At 35.3% G+C, this 22,256-nt stretch overlaps 1 protein-coding gene across 1 annotated transcript in view; it reads left to right on the forward strand.

The window, feature by feature from the left end:
* The first annotated feature begins 15,418 nt into the window (after positions 1-15,418).
* Positions 15,419-22,256, forward strand: part of LOC109537790 (flocculation protein FLO11) — a 137,549-nt gene continuing 130,711 nt past the window's right edge. Inside the window, exon 1 of the mRNA XM_019904682.2 lies at positions 15,419-15,936. The gene's annotated coding sequence lies outside the window, so the exon portion shown is untranslated. The remainder of the gene's footprint in view (positions 15,937-22,256) is intronic.

The raw sequence follows: 22,256 nt of genomic DNA on the forward strand, positions 1-22,256 counted from the left end.
GAAAACGGTCCGTCGTTAAACGCGTTTAATTTCGGCGTTTAAATAAACTTAGTTTCGTCAAACTGCGTTTCGCTTGTTTCTGATGAAAATGGGCCGTAGTTTGTGCTTAAACGCGTTTAAAGAAACGAACTAAGGCCCATTTTCATCAGAAACAAGCGAAACGCAGTTTGGCGAAACTAAGTTTATGTTAAACGCCGAAATTAAACTCGTTTAACAATGGGCCGTTTTTACCAGCGCTTCGGTACGTTTCACAAACTGCGTTTATTGAAACGCACTGTTAGGCCCATTTTCATCAAGCGATCTAATCTAAAACCAGTTTAACGTCTGAAACTCAGTTTGACGCGCGAAACGGATTGCACCAGAACTTTAAACTTAGTTTGTGCTTAAAAGCGTTTAAAGAAACGAACTGGCCGATTTTAGGCGTTGATAGCTTTAAACGACGTTTAAGCCCATTTTCATCAGAAACAAGCGAAACGCAGTTTGACGAAACTAAGTTTATGTTAAACGCCGAAATTAAACTCGTTTAACAACGGACCGTTTTCACCAGCGCTTCGGTACGTTTCATGAACTGCGTTTATTGAAACGCAGTTTAAGAAACTGGAAACACTGGCATCGTTGCAAAAGTGAGAAATATTACGAAACTAAGTTTATGTTAAACGCCGAAATTAAACTCGTTTAACGACAGGCCGTTTTCACCAGCGCTTCGGTAGGTTTCTTAGTGAAACTTGTATGGCTTATGGCTATGGTACACACGTTTTTATTAGATTTCATATTTGAAAAGTTACTTAAACAAGTAGAAAATTAAGTCCTGCGTACGCCCATTCAGATGCTTATAAATTTCATTCAAAAAACAACTTTTACTGGGTAAACAGCTTGGGGCTGAAATCTCACAAAACCCAGAACGCTGGAATACCAGCTCTATCGGGGAGCTAACCCTATGTACAATTGGATGTGATGCAGTTGTGCTGAAACCCATAACATCTGCAGCAGAAATTTGCATGCATTCTGTGACATAAAACCGCAAGGCACCAATAAGTTGGTTTATCGGCGACACAAGTACAGAAAGGACAGACAAAGTACATAAGTAACAATAAAATATTCGTCGACTTCTTCGAAAATTAAGTTATAAACTGGCCTACGTGCCAATTCCATTTTATTATTTTTCGATCGACCGACAACAACAATAACTTAAACAGTGAGGTTAAATCGGGCAGTTCGTTTCTTTAAACGCGTTTAAGCATATACTAAGTTTAAGGTTCTGGTGAACTCCGTTTCGCGCGTCAAACTGAGTTTCATACACTAAACTGGTTTAAAATCGCGTGGTGAAAATCGGTCTAAAACAAACAAATCGTAGAACAACTGCTGAAAAATTGAAACCCGATACTTCCTGGCGCGGCGGGAAGCCGTAAAGCGTCGCTTTTAAAAGCTCCACAATTTTATTTAGTACAAAGTGCTCATTATATTCATTATTGTCTCAATATCTATGCAGCTGTTATCAACGTTTTATCAAAAATTTGCTTTTGTTTTAGCAATTTGAATTTGTAAATCTTTCTGTTTTCCACACAGCTCTTCTTTTTCTTTTTTCAACATTTTGTATGTAGAGATAAAATCCTACTTCATGACATTCATACATTTGACCAAACGCTTTTCGTAGAAGCAATCGACCGCTGAGTGGCACACGTAGTGACAAGAAAACCAAAGCAACACGAGTCCAGAGTTGATTTTTATTTGCACACACTTTTAGATAGGTTGTGAGAAGAATTTTAATAATTAAAGCAAGCGAAGTTCTATGGCGCCGACTGTGGTCTGGACGATATGTAAGTAATGTCAGTAAACCTTTACAAACATCCTTCCACTGCTCAGTTATCTTAAAGAAAAATGTAGTTAAAAAAGTGTGATTTGTTAGGTTTTATTATAGGTATACATTATTCGTTTTTTTGTTTAGCATGTACTTAATTCTATTATTTGCAAGTCTGTATTCGATATGTGAAGATTTTCTTCCCGCGTTTAAGCACAAACTAAGTTTAAGGTTCTAGTGAAATCCGTTTCGCGCGTCAGCTGAGTTTCAGACGTTAAACTGGTTTAAGATCGCTTGATGAAAATTGGCCTTAGAACTTATACGCGCAAAGAGCTACACACTAGACGGGTGGCCCAAAATGGACGCAGATAGTGGACAATCTGAAAGTCCTCGGCTTCCAGACCTGAGCCTTCCAGGAGTACTTGAAGCATTGCACAACAACTGCATTTTCTCAAACACCGGATACTTAATTGTCCCGATAACTCCTCCGAGGAATAGCCTACATTCCTACCATGTATGTAATATGACATTAAAACACATTCAATCTCTGGTCTTCCGAACACCGGTTCAAATTGAGCAGCAGTTAATTAACCGAACACGAGAAGCTGGTCAAAATATGAGCCCAGACTCCTCTTCTGATGAAAATGGGCCTTAGGCAGAAACAAGCGAAGCGCAGTTTGACGAAACTAAGTTTATGTTAAACGCTGAAATTAAACGCGTTTAACGACGGACCGTTTTCACCAGCGTTTCGGTACGTTTTACAAACTGCGTTTATTGAAATGAAATTGAACAAAACTGGAAACACTGGCATTGTTGCAAAAGTGAGAAATATTACGATTCTCATAGCAAAATCATCTTATCAAGGAGCCATTTGGGTCCATGACGTCAATCAAACCCAAACTTCCTACTCGAACTAACCGTAAAATTTTAAAGTTTGCTTTGTTTATGCACGGTTTGTGCATTCGTGCATGGCTTATGACTGGTATACACGTTTTTATTAGATTTTCTATTTGAAAAATTAATTAAACAAGTAGAAATTTAAGTCCTGCGGACGCCCATTCAGATCCTTATAAAATTCATTGAATAAACAAGGCAAGCGGAGGGGTCAGGAAGGATTTTACTGGGTAAACATCCTCGCTGGAATCTCACAAAACCCAGAACACCAGCTCTATCATGTACAATTGGATGTGCTGTAGTTGTGCTGAAACCCTTAAAATCTCTAGCAGAAATTTGCATGCATTCTGTAACATAAAACGGCAAAGCCCCGAGAAGTAGGCTTATCGGCGACACAATTACGACAGGACAGACAAAGTACATAAGTAACATTAAAATATTTGTAGACTTCCTCGAGAATTAAGTTATAAACTGGCCTACGTGCCATTTCTATTTTATTATTTTTCGGTCCGTCGTTAAGCGCGTTTAATTTCGGCGTTTAACATAAGCTTAGTTTGCGACACAATTACAGACAGGACAGACAAAGTACATAAGTAACGATAAAATATTCTTCGAAAATTAAGTTATAAACTGGCCTACGTGCCATTTCTATTTTATTATTTTTCGATCGACCGACAACAACAACAATTCTTTAGACAGTGAGGTTAGATCAAGTCTTTAAATGGCGTTTACAGCTATAAACGCCCAAAATCGGCCAGTTCGTTTCTTTAAACGCGTTTAAGCACAAACTAAGTTTAAGGTTCTGGTGAAATCCGTTTCGCGCGTCAAACTGAGTTTCAGACGTTAAACTGGTTTAAGATCGCTTGATGAAAATGGGCCTTAGTGGGCTACAAAGCGCTACAAACATGACACCAGGGCCGAGGCACCAGAAAATCGGTTAACACAATTTTGCCGCGTAGGGATGGGAGAAAAAGATCGATGTATCGCAAACATCAATGTATTTCGTCCGATGTTTGATATTTTTAACATCGATGTGATGTTGGAACTTTCAAACATCGATAAAACATGGATGTTAACTCCAAAAATAAAAATATCGAACTCTGATAGTGCCGTTTCTTGTTGTCTCAGAAAGACGCTAATTTATTAGAAAAGCTGACGTTACAAATCCAGTCTGTAGTTTGCAGTAAAACGTTAAGTTTCTTTAAGGCGCTATAACGCATAAGGAAAATGTCGGATTTTCCGTATCATCGGCATCATCAGAAGTTGGCATTATGGTTCCGATAAAATCTCCTGAAATTGTTGCAGAGAAGATCCACAGGAATTTTGATAAATACTATGAGACCAGGTATCTACTACTAGCACGTGCAGTAACAATGTAGAAACCCAGTTTTCGACAAATGAATATTCGTAAATGGTCTGCAAACATTGATTCGCTTTCTGAAGGTAGTATGAATTGTACAGGGTGGGCCACTAAGGCAGGTGGTCGGCCATATTTCACAAACGATTAGTAGTATCCATTTCATGTAAAAAAATATATAAGTAAAGTTCCTCAGGGTAATGGCCAGAAATAACTTTCAAGTTTTCAAAATGACCGGAAGGGGGCGAAATTGCAATAGTAATTTTTAAATACGGATTTTTAGCAGTTTATGACAGGCTAAGGTAGGTTGCAAATACTTTAATTCTATTCTTGATAAACTTTCAGTTATTTATTGTGGAAGTATTATTGTTCTAGCTAGACAAATAAAGTGGTGGTGGGGGAAGGTCAAATAACGGTTCAAAAAATTATTAATAGCTCCGCATTGACTCAACCAAATTCAACGCTTGAATTGCAATTGAATAACTCTTGATTTACGTTAACACCTGCTATAAAATATTGGCCGTATATGATTGCCCCTTTGGCCGGCAGAGGGCGCGTTGTAAAAAGTCGTCAAACTTTTTCAATTTTCTTAAATTTTTGAAATGGAATGATATATAAGTTTTAAGCTGCTTAGAAAGAGTATAAAAAATGAAGCAAACTAGTGAAAACCGCACACCGATATATTTGTTGTAACCGAAGATATAAGCAATTTGACAATAACAATGATATTGTTGGGTTGTTGACAAAACAATCGGTCCTGAGAAGAACCGATTGTTGACAATAACAATGATATTGATGGGTTGTTGACAAAACAATCGATCCTGAGAAGAACCGATTGTCTTGTTGTATTATTTGGTTGAAATGCACCCTTGGGATTAAAGCCTGCTTAGATGCTCAAAATGTTTTCCGTCATTTCGAAAGGATTGCCCAAGCCTGTCTCTCGTATATAAAACAGCACTCTCTACTTCTGAGACAGGAATGTGATGAATTGCGTCCTTAATTTTGTCTATTAGGTCCTGTTTGTTCTTCTAGTTGGTCTAGGTTGGACAACAATCTTCTTTACTCTCCCCCACAAGTAAAAGTCCTTACACGTAAGATCGCCTGAAAGTGGCTCGTCCTATCTATCTACCACAATAAGCGTTGTCTAAAAATCGACGGACATTTACCGCAAAATGAGCAGAATGAGAAAAACAAAAATGAGAAAAATTATCGACTTGGGGTTTTCACTATTTTGTCTCATTTTTCGTTCTCTTGATAAGCGGCTTAAATACTATATATCATTACATTTAAAAAATTGAAGAAAAACGACAAAGTTTCTCGACCTTTGATAACAAGCCTTTTCGCGGCCAAAGAAGCAATCATAACAGCGAATATTTTTTAGCATGAGTAAAACTAAATAAAGAGCTTTTTAACTAGAATTAAAATTTTGCATTTAATTATGCCAGTACGTAGCTGTCATCAACTTTTGCAACCAATATTTGAAATTCCCTCCCTTCTTTATTTGACTACTTATTTTGTAAAACTTTAAACTTATATATTTTTTTACTTGAAATCGATACGACTAATAGTTCGTGAGATACGGCCGACCACCTCTCTTAGTGGTCCACCTTGTACACATATTATGTAGACTTCCAACTATTTCCAGTAGTTGCAGGTGAATGATTTGTAAGCCCCCTCGAAAATCTAACTGTTAACGCACATAACTGATATTTGGATTGACACTCTGCAATTTCAAAGTTATTTGGCGGTTACACTACAATACACTACATTTTGTCGAAGTTTCTTAAATCTATAGTTCAATCATATCAGTGGCTTCACTTCGGAATTCAAGATAATAAGGTCTCGTATACTCGTATAAACCTTTATTTTGACATCCTAAAACTTATCTCAAAACCTACTTATGATGGTGTGGATGCGACTTTAGATAACTAAGGTCAAAGGCAAAAAAAAATCCAACGCAATTTTTTTGCAAATATGCTCGGTTCCTGGAAGTTTTACGGCATTTGAGTTTATTATAAATATTGTAGCGGATTAAATTCTCACAAGTTTTCCGTCAAATATTTTTTTAATCGTTAAACTGTTTTGGAGATAGGTGGCGGAGAGCGCGTATTGTTTAACTATGTACATTCAACTATCATTCACGTTGAACCTGTAGTCCCGGTCAAAAATACGCCGTATAGTCCGTTAATTATTGAAAAATATGAAATTATAAGTAATTTATTAGTAATACTTTTATAAATAATTTGTTAATAACATTATTATAAATAATGGATGAATAATAATATTAAGTCCGTTAATATTTAATTAATAATAATTCTAATCTAATTTATACTATCTACTTTCAGTTATCATCGTCGTCTGGTAGTTGTGGAATTTCAAATTCTGCTTTATTCTCGACTTCTGGCATATCGGGGTCAAAGGTACCATCTCCATTTACATTACTATGATAGGGTGAAGCATTGAGACATGCTGGCCAATTACACTGGCCGCAAGCTAAAGAGCACGGCAACCGCTATTTCCCGTATCCACAGCGCAAACTACAACCATTCTTGCAGTTGCAGAAAACTGTGTTCAGCAACTCCTCTGGAGCTGGAGCTAAAATTGTGGTAGTAGGACTCAGGAATTCATTACGCATTATCCAACCCCATTCCTGGGGTTCTAAATCATGCCCAAACCAAGTCTGAACTTAGTAGTAAACACGGTTGAAATGTTGGTGAGCTGCAGCTTTTCTTCATTCTTGAACTTGCTGAATCGGATGCGGAAATATCGCAAATGTAGGCTGAACCACTGCTGGATTGTTCACCATTTCTGCACTCACGTGCCCAAGTCCCTTTTTCTTGCAGAAATAACAAGTAGGTACTGCGCCTTTCTTGATCATTTACGCTTGGCTTAGGTATTTCTTAAACTAGCTGCTTCTATTTAATTTTACAATATTTTTCTTTCGAGGGCAAGCCGAGATGTTTCACTGTCTTGATTAGTCACTGCTTGCACTGCTTGCTTACCTGTGGCTTATCACAACTAATTATATAACGTCTACTGAATTCCACGATGTCCTGAATGCGTTATAACAGGATAGCAAACTGTCTATTACATTTTGCGCTTGTACTTATGTTCTCCCTTACATTTCTTAGCTCTTTATAGGCATTTCAATATTCGAAATATACTCCGCCATTTTTGCTCCTTCAGGCATTCTGTATTGACAGAATTTTTTGCCACAATAATTATTTTCGCACGTCCGTGTTCTGCTCATGGCCCCATAAAATTCCTTACGATGATATCTTTATATGTACGGTAAAAAAAATTAATACATGTTTCAAAACTCCGTAGTCATCGTCAACTTTTTAAAGCTAGAATCTTGATAGAAATTGCTATCTTGTTTCTAACTAATGAATTCTTATAAATCAGCAAGAGACGTTTCATATTTCTGGTTTATCCCAGTTGTCCATCATGAGAAGATTAGCAATTCAAATCATAGAGGAGACTTCATATCTATGATTCTTTCCTTAGAAGATTTGAATTAATAGCTATAGGCGATTCAAGACGGAGAGAACTTCCCCATTTGCAATTTAATGATTTTCTTTTATAATACCTGCTTTTCTTAGTTTTATCAACAAAGTCACTTTTCGGTTAATGCAGATTCTTCAATTGTCCTGTCAACTCACATTAGCTCGTATTTAATAAATGTTCATATGTTGAAAATTAGCATATTTTTAGGGAGGGTCAATCTGCCTATCCATTCAGTGTGGTCAAGATTTAATCGTGTCTAATTAAACCGTGCATACTGCCTGTGAATTCAATGAGGACTGTTTATTTAAATTCGACTTTTTAATCGCTTTATGTCTGGATTATCGAGAATTAACAAAAAAATATGTTATAATTTTCACCGAACAGTTCAAAAACTTTCTCACATAAATTATTTGGTTTTGGCTTTCACTATTTTGTGCAAGTTTCTTCTATGCACGAACTGACTGTGGCAGAGTAGAAAACAATTACCACTATTAATTTTCGTTACTCCGATACGCAAAATAATTATTACATCAAGCAAACCATTCAGAAATACAATGAAAATTAACAAAAGTGAACATGAATTGCTACTAAACAACATAAGAAAATTGTATACATAAAGTTTCTCCATATTAGTCGACACCCAAATGCACTGTTAATAGCCAAAATAAATAAACGCTGATGTTTTGAAACTGAAACTGTTTAAGACCGACATGTAGACACGGGAGCAATACACTGTTTAATCATTAATTAAATGACAATATTATAAAATGTACTACCAGGTGCAGCTAAAGAGAAAGATGAATGGAATGAACAACTAACGGCATAACTTAGGCATGAAAGGACGCCTATGGAATTGATTTATCAGTTTGGCCAAGAATGCCCCTCACGAAAATGCGTTTCAAATAGGCCAGCGATATACATTGTTGCCATTATCAATATCTGGAAATCAGTTATAGGATGCCTAAGTATTTCATATATTTTAGATCGATGTGGGCCCTGAAGATATTAGAAGTAATTTTATCTGTTTGCATACATTTATGATGGTTATTTAAAGACAGTTAAGTACTTAGTTAAGTTACAGAAAAGATGTAAATTGACATTCAAAAGCAGAATTACATCAAGAGTTAAATTTTTGAGACACCCTGCTTTGTGTGAAATCAAATACATTTGTGTCACTTAAAGTTATATGCTTTTCTGCAATTGTTGGACTTCTTTCTTTATCGCACTATTATTGCAAATGACCGGACAACATTTTACCCATGAGTATCTATATTTGAAAAATGGCTTTTTATTTAACTGAACTATCGTTTTTGGGAAAGAGAAATACTTTTTATTTCAAAGTGTGCGGTAAATTAACGTTACATTATTACCTAATAAATACAAAATAAACAAATGAAAACCGTGAATTGTGCACGCGTTTCAGAAAAATGGGAGTTTCTTATTATAAATTCTAAAGTCTAATTTTCGGTACAGTTTGTGGTAACATAATTTTACAGAATTACGCTGTTGTGACAATAACTTTGTATTGCCGTCTGATATGAACCTTGAAAATAGTAAGATTTTTTCACTCAACGGTCATCATTTGATATTACAATTATCAAAGAGCAATAAATGTTTAATTTCAAATAATCTTTTATCTGATTTTGAATCTGCAGTCACGTGCATTATTATTCCCATCAGTTTTTTACGAAGAATGGATAGACTCAAGTCATTGCAAATGCTGTATTTTGTTTCCTTCTCCACTGCATATAAATAATCATTAACAAAGTTTAAAGTATACCCATGTAGTCTGTACCAAGCTTCTTGGCAGTGACGCAATAAGTGTCGTGCTTTTTCTATTACTTGCGCACCGAGCGATACGAAAATTTGATGTAATCAACGTATGTCTTTCATCAAATTGTTTTAATTTGCGAAAGTATGGATACCTAACTATTAAAATTATATACTTGATTTATTGACAGTTTTTCTGAATTGTTCCAAGTTATTATTTCGATTTACCGATAGTATCGGTCCGATACACCTTCTGTTTTTCCGATAGTAATTGTGTATTTTCGTGTGTGTGTTATTTTTAGGTACCCAAAATGCCTCAGCAATACTGTGAAGGAGACAACAGGTCATTTTTCTCATATTTTCGCGAACATCGCTTAGATTTTGTATGAGTTCTTCATGTTTTTCTTCCATTTTTTCATAATGTGACCGCTGTTGTACCACCACGAAACTAACACACTTTAACGCCCACAGTTAACGCCAAGTACTGTCCAATTGAGGTTAATTAATAACGAATCTGAAAAGCGATTTATTTATAACTTTTTTATTTTGTTCAAATTTGACTTCCCTTTTGCAACTTCAAATAATTTAAACGTCATGTTGCCGACTGCTTTTGTAAAAGTAAAATTGCAATAACAGTAAGAAGCGTAATTAAAATGTATAATGCCAATAATTTGCGCGCTGTTGTTCATGCACTAATCACACTTTACTGATTCATGCCACTTAAGCAACATAAAATTCAGTATATTGAAATAAAATACATCAGGTAACTAAGATTAATCATAAACTTGAATGCATTTTCCATTTCTAAAACGTGTCAAAAAACTGACATTAGGTTTCTAATCATCATCTGAATAATAAATCATGACGACCGGGCACTGTCCGGAATTAAACTAAAAAGAGTTGGTTCGGCAACACCGCGTAGGCATTTTTCGACTTGGGATTTTACTTTCTTTTGGGTTAACGCGGGAAGAAAAGCAAATGCAAAATTATCCTATAATCAGAACTAGTATGGATGCATATGTCTAAAAAACTTAAACGAATTGCAGGAACGCTCACATAATCGTTTAATTACAATTCGTAAAGCCGGGCTTCTCGTCATGTTTGGGTTAGTATGGTTAACGGTTTTCAAGTGATTATATGATATTGGGAAGGGATAATGATGTATGGTGATTAAGGGGTGTACAATTTACGAGTAGTTTACTATTACTAATTACCTTTGACAATTAAGTCGAATATAATTCGAACACGTATAGAACCGAGTTCTGACGTTAAACGTTTTCCAGCCATTCAGATTAGAGATTAACGTACACTCTGTAATAAATAAAATCTAAATATCCAAGACATATATGTTCAGTTATCTTAGTCCAAAGATCTAGCATCCTAAAGTAATAACTAAGTGTTTTCAGAATGTAAGTCTCCCCAGATGAGTAAATCCGAACATAAAAAGGGGATGCCCTTATTAATTGCCCAGAAAGGGCCCCTGATAGAAATTTTATCTAATTACGTGTGCCCTCGAAGGGCGTGGGCGTTGAAACTGTGCCGCTGGCGCTTTTTGCCCTTGATTTGGGGTCGCTGAGGATAAAAGCGTGCGAAATCTCTACTACAAATGCACATGATGTAAACTGTTGAGCAGGTATTGAATTAAGTCGGTTTTGTTTCTTTTCTGTTTGTTTTCTGTTTCTGTTTTCTGAATATTATGGTGTCCTTTCGAACCTAGAATATGTAGTTAAAATAATGTCTCTTCCCGATGAAACACCTTTCATAAGGCCTGGGTGGATATTCGATCTTTTATCCGAGATTGCCTTTATACAGCAGAATTTACAACAATTTTATGCTTACTACACTATTACTAAGAGATAAAACTCTAGCTCATTTCTTTTTCGGAAATCGTCTTCTATCGATCCAAAAGCCGCCCGATTCTCTTATTACATCTTGTTCCAGTTATAATTTTATAAATTATTTTAATATTAATCATCCTTAACGGGATTTTTTGCCCTTTCTTTCTACCCCTTAGTTTAGAACAACTTGTAAGCACTCCGTTTTGCGATATATACAATAACTCTCAAATGTTGACAGAAACTCTCAAATGTTGACATGTTTTTGTTGAAGCTTTTCTAATTTTTATTATATTTTAGTCTACTTTAAATTATATTTTTGACGATTATCGGAAGTTCGATAGAAAAAGTTTTGTTGAGCTAAATCGGATGATCTGGCAGGGCATTTTTTGGAATTTCGAAAATCCTGTGTAACCAATTCCCTAAGTGAATCAAGCAAGCATCATCCAGTAAAAATGTAATTCATTCCGATCGAAATTCTTCTCTTTATCAGACGATTGAAAGCATGTGATGCAACGATTTGAGGCGTAGCGTTTTAATTCGACTGCCATTAAAAACGAAAATTCCACGGCCTTGATAATAAGGTGTAACTCATTAGTTCGCTTCATATAAGATTTTTCAAAGCAGTAGCTTCAAGCGACAAGTCTGAAGCATATTTAGTCACTTTTGATTCGAACTATTCTCTTGCCGGAATGTCCGTCGATATTACTTTTGTGCTATGTATAAAAAAACGTGAAGTCTTCGTGAGAATGAGGGAGAAGCTAATTGAACTCAGCACCCTGCATCATGGTGCAAAATTTATAATTATTGATGTATGACGCGCCGTCCAGTTTAAAAATATTCGATTAGGTTGGAAGGAAATCTAAGTTAGTTTGGAAATATTAGCCTAAAATAAAACTGCAAAATGCTTTTTAAGATGACGGTTGAAGTTTTTGGTGAGGTTTTAGTCGATAAGAAGTTAGTTAGAGAGTACGAGGACGATATTTAAAAAATAGAAACACTTAAAACCACTTTAAAGATTCACAGGTAGCATCTTTAAGTAATTTTTAGTTAGACCAATTAAGATCAACATGCTATAGGAAGTTCGTTATGTTGTTAAGTGTAGTAAACTTTTGTATCGTTGATGAGGGGTTTACAGTTATTTTTATTTTTCGTTCGTTTGCATTGTGAGAAACTATCGAAGAACATGGAAAATTGGGGTTTTAACTTTTACCTTGGCGCACTTACTTATAAAGCAACTATATATCAACAGTACACCATATCAATAGTACAACAGAATCCTTGAATCAAGCCTCACAGGCCATACATTTTTCCATGCCCTATAAAGTGGTGTTTGCACTCCACAGCGCGAATTTGCTAAACGCTTAAGGGCAACTGGATCATGAAGAACATGTAAGCGATTCCATTTCTTTCGATTGTGGATTGTGTACTTGGATTGAAAAATTAACCATCCGAACTGTTCGTTATGCCTGTGCAAGAATAAATATTTGGGAATATATGAATAATAGCTTGTTATTAGGATTGAGAACAGTAAGTTTCTATTTTTTTTACGAATGTTGATCACTATACATGTTTGAATTGCCAGTTGCGCGTATTCGATTGAAACAACGTTTGTAAATCTGTAAATGCGACAACTTTCCTGGAAATGTTATTTTTGATGCAACTTTTTTATCGTAATTTCTTTTATCAGATTTCTTCACAATTTTGTAGTAAATTCCTTTCACTGAAATATGATTACTGCAGACTTTGGTTTTTTATATTCCTAAAGTTTTCATTTAATGACGCAAACAATATTTTTGAAAAGTTCTTAGAAGTTTTGAGTACAAGATTCAAAAAATTTGTTACACCTTGTTGTCCCCAAATGTTTCGTTATATTTTGTAAAAAAGTTACAGTTAAATTAGAAGTGCAGTTCTACGTTAGAGTTCGAACGTCACGTGGATCTCGAAACTCAGCTTTTTGCTCGGCTAGGACGCCTTACGCCTACATCACAAAATTTATGTTTTTAGGATTTTTGAAACTTTTCTTAAATTGTGACCAAAAATCTAAAGCTCCTCAAGGTGTTCCTTGGAACATTTGCCAAAACCTGAATCAGAATCTCCAATTTTTAAAACAGTCTATCATATATCTGGATAATTTTTTTAAAATAAAAACGAAATTTTCGGAAAACCGTCAGATTCAGAAATGCCGCTTGTATTTAAATCGGAGATACGGAGTTAGTCACACGAATAGAAAGACTATCATATTTTGCCAATTATGGGAAAACGCTAAATTTGGTATAGGTATGAAAATTGTGACCATTGCGAGAAGCTTAATTTTTAGAGCTTTAAATCAAAAAATATTTTCTGGCAAACACCTTTTTATAGGTAGGTACTTTAAATCTCCAATTTGCAATAAAAGTAGATTTTTTCTGGTGGAACTCTGTTTCGAAAACGGGTTCATTCGGGAACCAAGTGCAGAAAAGAGACATGCAAAAGTTTAATCTTCATTTTTCTTCATTGAACATTTCAAATCGATCGCAAGCTAAATATATTATCTGTTGCTTTAAAAGTAGTTTCTGATTCACGAGGATCTATTAGACATCAACTCAAGAAAAATATATAAGATCAGAAGAACCAACATATTGTATTGACATAATACATATAGTCGAGACTTCTTGGCCGTTTATGACGTGAATGAAAGTCTGGAAACTTTAAAAAGTTCCGCAGTTTTGTTCGTTATTCAAGTATCAAGCTTTGAGTCTACAGCTGAGGATTCTTGTAATCATGCACAAACAATTTTCAAACCAAATAAATGGATTTCTAAATTAAATTTAGAAAATGTTATAGTAAATAGTTAATCTGTTAAATAGTTTAATTCATATATTTTTGTTACAGCACTCGGAGCAAGCATGTATTGAAAAGCTCATTGGCCGATTTCTAGAAAATTCTTCTGGTACTGGGTGAAATCCGCCTAAGCCACATGAAAAGTAAGTATCTACCTTCCTGTTTCAAACAGTTAATGTTTTGATATCTGAAAAAGCACCAATACCTACAATGCAATGCCTTAAAGTGGCTGAAAGCATGGCAAAAAACAACATATTTCGTATATAAAGAGTGAAACCACGATTTCATTTTAATGTTGGCTTTAGCTTCAGATGCAGGCAAACCTAGATTTGATGAATCAGAAATCGTCTACATTTTAGCGATCTTTTGAATTAGACATTCCCATGCAGCAACTCAGCAAATCCGGGCTGAGTATCTTCAGAAAATTGTCCGCAATTGCGTGTTTCGGAAAATTGTCCTTTCGTGACTTTGCGCAATTGCCTCATATAATCTTAGAGATATGGTACCAATAAATCGCCCTGTATAGTTAGAAAATGTTTGCTGTGGAATCATTATAAAATCTTTTAAAAACAGATTATTTCCGTTTTGAAACAGTGCTGAAGCGCCCTTCCAAGCTCAAAACATTTGTATATAAGTGGCTGGTTATATATTGTGCTTATAGACCCGCAGTTGCCACTTATATAAGTAACTTGGTTATGTATTGTAGCGTAGGGCATCAGAGGGCAAGAGAGAGAGAGATATAACGTTCTTTTGGTGCCCACTATGTTCCCGACATGTTCATAGGCGTATTTAAACAATTTAAAAAGACTTTTTTTCCACGAAATTGTCAAATCAAAGCAGATCTTAATTTTATTAGAAAAATCGGACTGTAGGCATGTAAGAAAATTATGTGAATAAATTCAGTTTAAAGTTAAATCACTGGACGAAAATAACTTCGGTTTGGGATAAGTAGTAGGAATTATTGTCTACGTATCTGCCTGGGTTTCTATGCATTTACAAAAAAAGTATGCGTACAAATGCGCGCACGTAAAAACGCGAGCAAATAAAAAAACAGTGGGACGCCTATGGCCAGGCTAAAGTAATCAACTAAACAACAACACAAGCAATGATTACAAAGAGCCCCTTGTGATAGCGATCGATGATTGGCGTCTTAATAGTTTTGGTACTCGGATGGAAACTAACATGCCATCCTCATTAGGGCTTTAACCAATTTCCGAAAAACCTCTGAAGAAAAAATCCAGCTGCAATAATGTAGAATTTTAACAGTGTGTACTGGAGTCTCGTTATCCCACAAAAGCTGGCAGAATACGAACCGGCGGTAGCACGGTTTATATACCTGCTATACATAAGGGGAAAATAAATATATAAGCGGCCTATGTGCTCTCTCCCTCTCTGTCACACAGCTGTGAACAAAACGCATCAGTCTGTCGAGTGAGAGCGCCGTGAGCTTCTGAAAACCGTTTCTTCTCCGCTAAAAAGTCCGCTTTTTCAGTTAAAGACACGAAAACTTTATTGGAAACGGGTGGTTCAAGTGAAAAGTGCTCATTTCCAATCGTTATTTACGATTCGCAGTGAATAACATCGCGTATACCAGGAGAAAACCGGCAAAATATGCACGTTTAGAGGTTATGTTTGACAATAAGGTCCTTTATCGCACACAGCACAAGCCAGCGACTGTTTACTGTTAGTTGTTTTGTTTTTTAATTTTGTTTATACATTAAGTGGAATTTTTAGGAACTGAATTATTTAAGAGTTTTCAGATATTTTGAAAGTTATTAAGTATCTAGGTCATTGTTTGCAATATTTATTGCAATTTGCGTTGAAACTTCCCACCGTCCTGGCTTTTATGCAATGCGAGAACTTGAGTGTTTGTGTTAAACAGTGTTTGTGAATTGAATATGCCTAATCTGGATTATATGGATTAAAGAAGCGTTTTAACTCCTACACAACTGGTAACTATACTTCCTTATATTTGCTTTATTTCTAATCTAGAGCTTTTGAATGCATTTCTATTGGAGTAGACTGATTTTATGTGCCATTAGTGATCTCTAGGTAGTTCTTTAAATTGGTTTTCATTAAAACATTGCATGTTTGCTAGAAAATGGTAAAAGGAACGTTTCATGTTCAATATACGTTGGTTTCCCGCTTCTCTTCATACAATTTAAACTTTAACGCAACTTTTTGCATCGTAATCGACATATCAAAGTTTAGAAGATGGGATGTCAATTAAAAGTGACCATCAGTAGTATTTTGTTATTATTCGCATTGTACGTTTTTAAACCGCGCGTCGGTACTATAAAGTTGCTATTATACTTCAAATATCATACAAATACTACATAAAACATCTACATGTCCGAGATGGCAGTTATTTTGGCAGAAAAACGTTTTGTGCATCCAATTGGTTAATTATCTAGGGGTAATTGCAATGATAGCTGTAGAAACTGTTTGATTTTTCAACAGAATTATCTATGAATAGACAGAAGCCTACAGGACGTACATTTTGAAAATGTTTTTTAATATACAGGACGACCCAGCTACTCGATTTTATTCAAATTACGCGTGGCACACATAGGTACTTAGTTGAATTCTAGCACACCACTCACATACTTTCGAAACTCATCTCAAATCCAACTCCAAAACAACAAGAAACAATTTTAATTAGTTATGTTCTCATAAGTGGCTTATTTTATTTCGGCTTCATAAGGGCCGTCCAGCATTTATTTACACTTGTTTAGCGTTGGTAGTAAACAGCACGTTTTTAACATATAAGTATTTTCAAAATGAGTGATCAGAAGAATTTTTATGTGGGGTTTCAAGAACATTTTGTTGAAAGAAGCATCATTCTGTAGTGCATACAATCGATGCAGTATCGATCTCCAAAAAGAAGCAAACTTGAGTGGAAGTGGCAAATTAATTCAATAATTCACCAATCACGCATTGAATTCGAAACTATATAAGTATCTACTTGCCTACAATAAAGTAAAAAAGCCAGGGTTTAGAGCTTATAGCCGAAATACGTAGGTATACAGGGTGGCTCACCATTGATGTTACTTAGATGTATACGGATTGGTATTGTTCCGAAGCTTTGGATACCTCTATAATGGCTCGCGATCTAGCTTTGCTATTCCAAATGAGACACCCTGTAAACAATACTGCTTTTGAATTCGCAATTACTACCCTGAAGTTTTTCTTCAATACTTTCTTATACTCATCTCTAATCGTTTTGGAGTATTAATGTAATTAATTATTTTCAAATGTTTTTGTTGAGATGTAATTCTAATTTAGTGTTTAAGTATAACTGCGATACTTATCTGTATTCGTAGAAACTTCAAATTGGGTTGTACTTAGTAACAATAGCACCATGTTTGTATTTTTTGCATTAGCCAGGGTCGCGTAAAATTAGTGGTGAAAGGTGGAAGGTGGAAGGAAAGGAATTAGTGGTGAATTAAGATACTTTATTAATCGATTAACCTAAACGGCAATCAGAATCTCTTTCAAATGATAAGTACATACTTAGATCATGTTCCTATTCCTGAAAAGTAAAGTTGCGAATAAAGTAAGGGAGTTTCTATAAAAATCGACTTTTTTACAGATGCAGTAAGTAATAATTCTTTACAATCAACCGTACGAGAATCATTGTTTGGGCATTTCTTAACAATTTAGTCGAAATTATTCTAATGGAAAAAAACCTACTATAGAAATGAAGTTTTGAGGAAGTTTTCTATTCTACATATTGCAATTACATAGCATAGATGTAACATTAGAGATCAAAAGCCTATTACAAAAAGGTTTAAGATGTTTGTAATAAATGCGCTCAAAATGACCACCGTTTACTCCCAACCATTTTGATTCGCATATAGAGGTTCAGTTGTAGCCTTATTTGATGATTTTGTCGCGATATATTGGCGTATTCGTGCACTATGGTATACTTTTATTTTTCAAATTACCCCACAAGTATAAACCTAGTGGCGTGAGATCGGGTGATCTGCCGGTCAATCCTAAAGACCCAAACGTCTTATCCATCGATTGTCCAACATTTGAATATAAACTGTGCTGTTACTGCACCAGTGCAATAGATGCCAACAAGTGGGATAGTCTTCTAACTATAAAATGTCCAAAAACTCGCCTTAGAATTTGAATAGCTGACCTTAGAATTTGAAGATATATTTCTGAATTTACCTATTCCTCCTGTTGCAAATTCCTACCCTCGAGAATTTATCGTCATCCTTCATCCAAATTATTTTCGTTAGAAAGTTAGGCTCTTCTGGGATCCAGATCAAACTTCTTTCACAAAATTGTACTCGACGTTGGAAATCTTCCGGTTTTAAGGCTTGAATTTTAATGTACTTTATGGGTGCATCACCAAGGATTCTTTGAAGAGGGGCACGATTTATGCCAAAATCAACGTCCACACTTGGAGTAGAAGCTTGAAGAAATGCGCAAAATTAGGCTAAAACATTTATCACGTTGTCTTCATTAAACGTTACAATAATGGGAAAATGTCATTGAGATTTCAGTTTTGACCCATAATAAATGAATATAAACACGTTTGTAAGCGTACAAACTTTTTCCCATTGGTTGGCTGTTGATCGGAAAACATTTAATAGAACTTTCTACATGTTCCTGCTGTAATTTGGTTACATTCTCCATGGAGATCAAAAAATTTCATGAAAACCTCATTTCTATAGTTATTTATTTCAATTTCGTATTAAATTTTTTGACCAACTTTGCTACGTGATACTCGAAAATTTTAGTTATCATCTCACATATTGTCATGTTGGATTTTGATATTTCATCGCTATGTACGATAAACCAATCATTTTACGCGACTTTGTATAATGCAGAGGATACTTCTCCATACAAAACTAATACACAGTAGTTTGGTATTCTACACCCAAAATGTGAAGTTTTTACGAATGCAGATGTCGCAGTTATAAACGTTAAATTAAAACTAAGTTTTGAACGAAAAAGTTGGAAAATAATGAATTACTTGAAAAAGGTTTGAGATGAGTATAGGCCATTTGGAGAAAACTTTGGGAAAGCAATTGCAAATCTATAAACAGTATTATATACAGGGTGTCTCATTTGATAAGCAAAGTTTGTGGGACTTTTCGGTATAAACTGTATTGCTGAAAATATTTGAGTATAAAGTTACCAAATTTTCAAATCAAGTTATTATAAACCCTGAACTTGAAGGAAATTGTATTTGTTCTTGGCGACAACGAGTTGCGCTTCTGGCTGTCGGACTTTTGGGCGGTATATAACGGGTAAACTGGCGCTTTTCAATTTCAATACCTGGCAACACTGTTTACCACTCTAGTCGTAAAAATGCCGTGGATACCAAGGGAAGAATGGAGACAGCCTGGGCAGTTCAGTTCAACTTCGTTTGTATTTAAAATTTTGTTAACTAGGTATATTGTTTTGTATATTAAGTAGTGTGTGGCTTTATTGTAATTGTCTATGAACTAATTAATTTATATTAATGAACAAATTCTTCTTTAACTGCTTAAGTGAAAAAATGGTACCCACTAGTGTGCCATGTGGGAAATGCAGCTGTAACAGTTCTAACCTTGGTGGTGTAAAGTAAATAATTCCCTTGCCACCGTTCTATCATTATTTAACTCCCACCATAAAATGCAGGTATATATGCGATACGGAAGATGCGGAGCAACGATGCGACCCATCGAACTACAGTTTGATGAATGACTAGTTTGGTCGATACAGGGTGATTCAAATTCGCGTCATTCCTCTGGGAGTGTTTAGAAAGTACAGGAAAATTAGTAAACTTTTTTTGTAATAACAACAATGTTTTTCGAGGTAATCTGCCCCATTAACTATACGTAAATCCGTGTTCCTGCTTAAATATCAAAAGCTCAAGTAACCATAGATGAACACAGAAAGTGAAAGTGACAATGAAAGGTTAGATTAACCGGTTCAACGCATGTCAACAAATGCATCCTATAAAAGGTTATGGCTAATGATCTATTTACAATTAACATTTTGAAATGTGAACCTCACAGGAAGAAAAATTTGGAGAAACGTAATTTTTCCAAACAGACATTTGAATTATATTTAAGCAACTTACGAATGTTTTGATACTCACGTTTTTAAAGGAACCACGCCTATTTTATACCTTCGATATGCGTTTTGGATTCGTTGCAAAGTGGGCAATCTTAGATACGTAATTGTTATTTGACACGGTCCTTTTAATGTTATTCACTGTCATGCATTATCGAATCGATCAGATAACAATGAGATGAGCCACATTCGTAACTGTTACATGGGACGTAAGGATCTCATTTTCGCTGACTCATAAGAGCGCATTGTGTCAGATCTCTGTAGCAGCTAGTTTCGACACATTGATTTATTAGGGGAGATGCATGTGCGTTTTGAAATGGCAATAAATATTTAAAAACATCTTAGACTTTGGCTGAAATGTAAATATGATGGTCTACTAGGAATAGAGCATTCTCTCGAATAAGGTACAATATTTTTTAAATTTAAATTATTCAGCAGTACATGCATACATTTAAAACACTGCCAAGACATCAGCCAATAATTCAAATACATTAATACTCACCGGAGTAATTTAAAATCTAAGCACAACATTCACTACACCGCTAAAAATGATAATATTATCGCAAGTACCGACGAGCTTATCTTACAAACGAGAAAGAAATTAATCTGGGACTACCACAAACTTGACGATAGTTTACTGAGTGATGTGCAGTAAAGCGAAGTATAAACATCTGCGTTTATAAATTGAAAGAATCGAGGCTATAGAAGATGTTGAAGAATCAGTTATAGGATCGTTTGAGAGGATTCTCAATAGATTTGTGATCCACAATGGATGTTAACCGGTTGGTTAAGTATGACATGAACAATATCTGGCTTTGTAGTGGTTACGAGCGTCCCATTGCAAGTGTACTCTGTTTCTGTCACAAATAATATATTTGATTGCTTGCTATTGACACCAGAGTATAATTCAGAATTCGATATAAAGTACTGAACAAAATTGAAAACCATTTCATACAAGCAGAAGAAGGAGCGCGGATATACTCCAGTTACTTGACTAAATTATTCAATTAAGACAGAATAGTAACGTCGATGTAATTTTAGTAGTAGATGGCTATTGTTATTCAGGCTTTTGGTCGAAGTATACAGATCAGATACACATAATTTCTCCAACAGAAGCTTAGAATGTGAACTAAGAAATGTGATAGTAAGGGTTTAAAACACCTCAACATGTAAGAACGACAATCGCTATCTAGCATTTGGAAGTTTATGTTCACTGTTATGCAGACCGACAAGCCTTTGATTTCAAACTCGTTCTTCAAAGCGAATTAATGTGTCTCATTTATACCTAAACAAGTTGACAGATCTATCCGAATTCAGTAGTGACAAGGAATTAAGATCGTCGACCAGAAGATGGAGTAACTTTGTTGTTTTTGGCTTTCCCTCCTAACGGCCGGGGGACAAAAATAGACAGTCCCGTTCAATCTTATGATCGCAAATAAATTCTAAATTTAGACTGCCACTTATAAGATCTGATTATAAGACCTTTTTACGGTGCCTGGGGTGTGTAAAGTTTTGAACAGAGCCAGTCTATTGTAGTGTCTGTCATTGGGTTTTTGGGAATTACTATGAATGATTGGCGGGTATACAAGTTGCACGTGTTTTAAATCATTTAAAAAGTACAGGCAAATTTTTCACTTCTTTTGCTACAACAATGTAAATCCTTATGATATCTACCTACATCCATAAATTGGTGCCCCTACCTCACTGTCATTCATTAGGGCCAGCTATCGAAAGATTTAATCATAACCCCGCTCTATGTCGATCTTCGAGTTGTTGGTTTTCATTTTGGTTTTAGTCCCGCCACATTTTTCACTATGTTTTCATCACACATCATCATATCCTACTGCATAAAATAATATTACTCGACAAATATGGTGGTTCCCAGTCATTCGGCTGAACATTTACCTGCGAAGCGCTTAATAAAGAGCACACGTGAATAACGAGTTAGGGGAAAACCGAAATTTAACGGGGGTGGATATTTATATGAAGCCCTTGCAAAAATTATGCCTCAGTTTTCTTGATGCTAATTATCAATGTAATTATTTGCCTTGTGAGTTGTTGAGTGGAATTTAGCGAATTGTTGACTTGAAGCTAGGCACACACCAATCTTTCGTTCCTAAACATTATGCATTCATAAAGAGAAACACATAAGTAATCTTATTGCGTTTATCTTGTGACATTGAGTGAAATAATT

Source organism: Dendroctonus ponderosae, unplaced genomic scaffold, assembly GCF_020466585.1.
Source record: "Dendroctonus ponderosae isolate FM_Combo_2020 unplaced genomic scaffold, Dpon_F_20191213v2 Dpon_F_20191213_4, whole genome shotgun sequence".
Classification (NCBI taxonomy): domain Eukaryota; kingdom Metazoa; phylum Arthropoda; class Insecta; order Coleoptera; family Curculionidae; genus Dendroctonus; species Dendroctonus ponderosae.